General features: G+C 40.1%; 1 pseudogene; it reads left to right on the plus strand.

The window, feature by feature from the left end:
* The first annotated feature begins 1,061 nt into the window (after positions 1-1,061).
* LOC149260927 (5S ribosomal RNA) lies at positions 1,062-1,180 on the plus strand (annotated as a pseudogene).
* Positions 1,181-4,951: the final 3,771 nt, after the last annotated feature.

The following is a 4,951-nucleotide window of genomic DNA, read 5'->3' on the forward strand; positions in this document are numbered from 1 at the left end:
GAATAATGCATGCATTCATGGCCCTTTCCCAACTACATTCAACGACAAATTTCTTGATAATGTTGGAGGTAATGAAGCCTACTCCTTCACAAATGGGTTCTGAAGATATCACCAAGTTTTTATTGCAGAGGAGGATATGAAGAAAACCACCTTCACGATTGAAAAGGCATCTTATGCCTACAATGTCATGCCATTTGGATTGAAGAATGCACCAGCAGTATTTTCGAGGATTGTAATCGTTGCCTTTCGCAACTATATCCATATATTCCTAGAGGTGTATATGGATGATTAGACAATGTATAACCTATTGAAGAAACACTCCACCTTGATCAGGGTCATTTTTTATTATTGTAGGCAACTTCAGATTTCATTGAACCTAAAGAAGTGCATTTTCGATGTCCCTTTTGGGATGCTACTGGGGCATATTGTTTGTAAGGAAGGAGTGTTTTTCAACCATGCCAAAGTTGTAGTAATTATGAATATGCCTTGAACAACCAATTTCAAGCAACTAATTTCAACTATAAAACACAAAGGATACTATTGCAGGATCATCTGTAACTATGCCCTGATTACGACACCATTAGAGAACCTACTGAAGAAGTCTAAGCAATTTCCTTGGACCAAAGAATGTGATGTTTCCTTCAAAAAGCTAAAAGAGAAGTTGTAGATTGCACCAATACTCATTTATCTAGACTAAAATAAGGAATTTCATGCTCATATTGATGCATTAGGGATCACTCTAGGAGTTATTTTGGCCTAGCCTAGAGACAACAACGTAGACCACCCAATTTATTTCACCAGTAGGAAGCTTTCCACTACGGAAAGGAACTACACCACCAATGAACAGGAATATCTTGTGATGATGTACTCACTGCATAAATTCAGGCACTATCTTATGGGTAGACCATTCAAGTTATCTTTAGATGGATCTTACTCTTACAAGAATTTACATTCAAAGTCATTGTGAAGCAAGGAGGATGAATCTAAAGATGATCATCTATCTCGACTAGAATAGGGAGAATTTTGGGGATTCATCGATAACCAACTACCAAATTAATTTTGGGTGCAATCATACCAGTGTTAATGCACCGAATCCCATCAGAACTCCGTAGTTAAGCGCGCTTGGGCTAGAGTAGTACTGGGATATGTCACCTCCCGGGAAGTCCTAGTGTTGCACCCTCCCCCCTTTAATAGCCCCAAGAGTTAGTTCAATCGGTCAAATCAAGTGCCTCGCCAATGGGAGGTCACAAGGTCAAATCCCGAAAGCTCTTGGGGTTAGGTCAGTAAATAGGCCGAGGGGTGTTGATGCCCTTCGAGTGGCGTCCACTCAGTGTTTAAAACCCTAGACGTAGCGGCTACCCACTGTATCCGTGAACCAGTAAGTGAAAAAAAAACCAACTACCAAATCCTTATCTGTTTCAAGTTGAGGCCATCCATGACTATCTGGAAGATATTTCACTATTTCTAACCATGGGGAATTATTCAGAATAATACACAACAACTCAAAGTAGGAATATGGTGGTTCGAGTTGCAGAATACCAGTTGATTGCAAGTCAATTGTACAAGATGTGTCTCAACCAAATATTGTGGTAATGTGTCCTCAACCATGAAAAGTAAGATGTACTATGGGAATTCCATTAAAGAGTTGCAAGAGGACACGTAAGTAGGAAATACACCATGAGAAAAGTACTATAGGCAGGGCTCTACTGGCCCATGCTTTTCTGGGACACGAAGGAGTACATCAAGAACTACGATGTTTTCCAACAGGTGGGACAACCAGTACACTGGGATGAACTCTCTTTGTAGCCTGTATGGATTCTCCAGACATTTGAAAAGTGGGTTGTGGACTTTGTGAGGCCTATTAACCCACCGACACAACATTCACATGCCAGTTAAATTATTACTACTACGCCTTATCTAACCAGATGGGCCAAAGTTGTACCTGTTAAAGATTACACTACCGACATCATTACATGATTCATCTTCGAATAGGTTTAGGATAGATTCAGCTAATTAAGTTTGAATTCACATAAGTTATTTCAGTTGCATCAATTACTTCAGTTGCACCAATTATGTCAGTTGCACCAGTTGTGTTAGTTGCGTCATTTATGTCAGTTACAAATGAAGTGACTTGAGTCATGTTTGTTAGTCAGTTCATTGCACCCTTGTGCAACTGATTTTGTTTAGGGAATCACACATGGCAATCGTCTTATCCATCATAATTAGTAATATTTCCCTGTGTCTTTCTGAAATTAGGCTAAATATTTCCCATAAAATCCCTGACACATTTTGGTCATCAACATTTTAAGTTTTTCCATCATCACGTAATAATTAACCATCATGATCATTTGCCTTATGAGTTTTTGCGTCATCTAGATCAGGTTCAGGTCACAGTCATCGTTAATTCCATGATTTGAATCAAGTATGGAAAGTTGTTGTATTAATTAGTTAAATGTTCTAATCACAAGCATTGTGTCAAACCTTTCTATATACTCTGCATGGAAATTTTAAGACCTCCATTGTAAAAGCTTGGATGGTCAACTTATTATCTCTAGCTTATGTTTCAAAATCCATTGATTCTCGGTCCAAATTTAAGCCCCCTATGTCTATTGTTTATAGTCGAGAAGTTCCAGTCATGACTAAGGTACCCAGAAATTCTATTCCTCCTCCCCTGCTCGTCCGACCCTAGTTTAACATAAATTGAAAGCATCCTTGGTAAATATGAGAAGGCCATGCTGGTTGACAACAATTTTGTTAGATTCTTTCCATTTACCACGCTCAAACATGAATTTTACAGAGATACTATGACCAAACAACATGGAAGTCATGTTTCTAGGATAAAAGAAGAATTATGAGGATTACAATGCTCCACGATGATGAATTTGAGGTGTCTACCAGTCTTCGGCACTTCGAGCATGACAATGCAATGTAGCAAGTTCCTCATCAGTTGGTTGCATGCATGTTCCCTCTATTGGGTTGTGTTATATTCTTTCCATGACTAGCCCACGTAGTTAACCAAGGGGTTAGAGGGGGGGCAGAGCCCCCCCTTCATTGTGCCGATTGCGCAGTGGGGGAGTCACAGGGGAGGAGGCAACCCCCCATTCGTTGTGTCGATTGCGAAATGGGGTAGTCACAGGGGGGGGCAGCATCCCCCCCTATCTAGGGGGTTTGAGGGGGATGGGTATCCCCCCTCTATGAGGTCCAGGGCAGCGCCCCGAGGAAAATTTTTTTGGACCCTATATTAGGTGGGGTGAACCTACCTATGGTTTTGTGCTTGGTTTTCTCACATGGTTTTGGGCGCAATGGTTTTCGGTCCATGGTATTGGATGCTTCAACATGTATATATATATATGTGTGTGTGTTGTAACATTGAAAGGAATATAATGAAAAATCAATATGGTAGTCTCGGTTTTGGGATCTAGGGGAAAATCTATGTGTATATGTGTTTTATGTGTTATGCTCTCGCATTGTTTATTTTCTGTGTTTTATAATTTGTATGCAGGTAATTTCTGTACAGGGTTAAAACCTACATTTGGTATCAGAGTTGTTTTGGCTTCAAGGAGACGTCTTTGTTTCTGAGGGGTTTTGCTCAGGCCTATGGTAGACCATGTTTAGTGGGAGATCTACAGGATCGATTCTGGTGGTGAAATATGGAGAGAAGTAGAAAGATAGAGATTGAGAAATTTAATGGTCAGAGTTTTGAGTTGTGGAAACTCAAGATGGAAGATCTGTTGGTGGATAAAGATAAGTGGATCACGGTAGATTTGGGTACTAAACCAACGGGAGTATCTAATGAAGAATGGAAGAAGTTGGATTGGAAGGCAAACAGCACAATACGATTGTGTGTCTCAGATTCAGTATTGTTGAATGTATCAGGGGAAGCTACGGCGAAGGCTTTATGGGACAAGTTAGGGACTTTGTACCAATCTAAGTCTCTGGTGAATAAACTATTCCTACGGAAAAAGCTATATAACCTGAGGATGAAAGATGGAGACTCAATGACAGAGCATCTGAATTCATTTAATACTATGGTAAGTCAGTTATTGTTTGTTGATATTAAAATTTCAAATGAAGATAACTGCATCAGTTTGTTTTGTTCTCTACTAGATTCATGGGATAGTCTGGTTATTGCAATAGGTAGCAATGCAACTACCTTGCAGTTTGATGAAATAGTCTCATGCCTGCTAACGGAGGAGATGAGATGGAAAAATATGGAGAGCCAGAATGGTGATTCCTTATCTTTACGAGGACGGTCCCAGAACAAAAACAAAAATAAGTCATTGAGTGGGAGATCTAAATCTAGATGGAGATCTAAATCTCCAGGAAAATCTGTAAAGGTGGTGTGCTAGAAATGCGGAAAGGAAGGGCACTAAAAAATGGAATATAAATCTAAAGCTCTTGACAAAGGAAAGGGATCTAATGATGCTCCTTCTACAGAGGCAAAAACCACCTCAGATGAAGGTGGGGATGCATACTTCGCTTCTTCAAGTACAGACATAGATCATGAGGCATGGTTGATTGACTCAGGTACATCCTTTCACTTCACTGCCCATAGAGAGTGGTTCTGTGAGTATGAGAAATACTATGGCGGTGATGTCTTCTTAGGGGATGATAGGAAGGCTAGAATCGTTGGTCGCAAAAAAGTTAAGTTGAAGTTTCAAGGTGGAAGGATTAGAACACTTCCAAGTGTTCTACATATTCTTGCATTACCCAAAAATCTGATTTCTGTAAGCAAGATAGATGATGCAGGTGTAAAAAATGTGTTCGAGAAATATACCTACAAGATGGTTTGGGAAGCACTGGTATTGATGTGGGGAGTTCGGATTGGAACTCTATACAAGCTGCAAGGTAGCACTGTTATTGATAGGTGCAACAGTTCTGTGGTTCCTAAAAGTGGAGCAGAAAATCTAGTGGTCTCTGGAGAAAAGACCATGCTATGGCATCAAAGGCT

Source organism: Pinus tabuliformis, chromosome 6 (genome assembly GCF_031772625.1).
Source record: "Pinus tabuliformis cultivar Carrire ecotype Pingquan chromosome 6, CPIR1, whole genome shotgun sequence".
In the NCBI taxonomy this organism is placed as follows: domain Eukaryota; kingdom Viridiplantae; phylum Streptophyta; class Pinopsida; order Pinales; family Pinaceae; genus Pinus; species Pinus tabuliformis.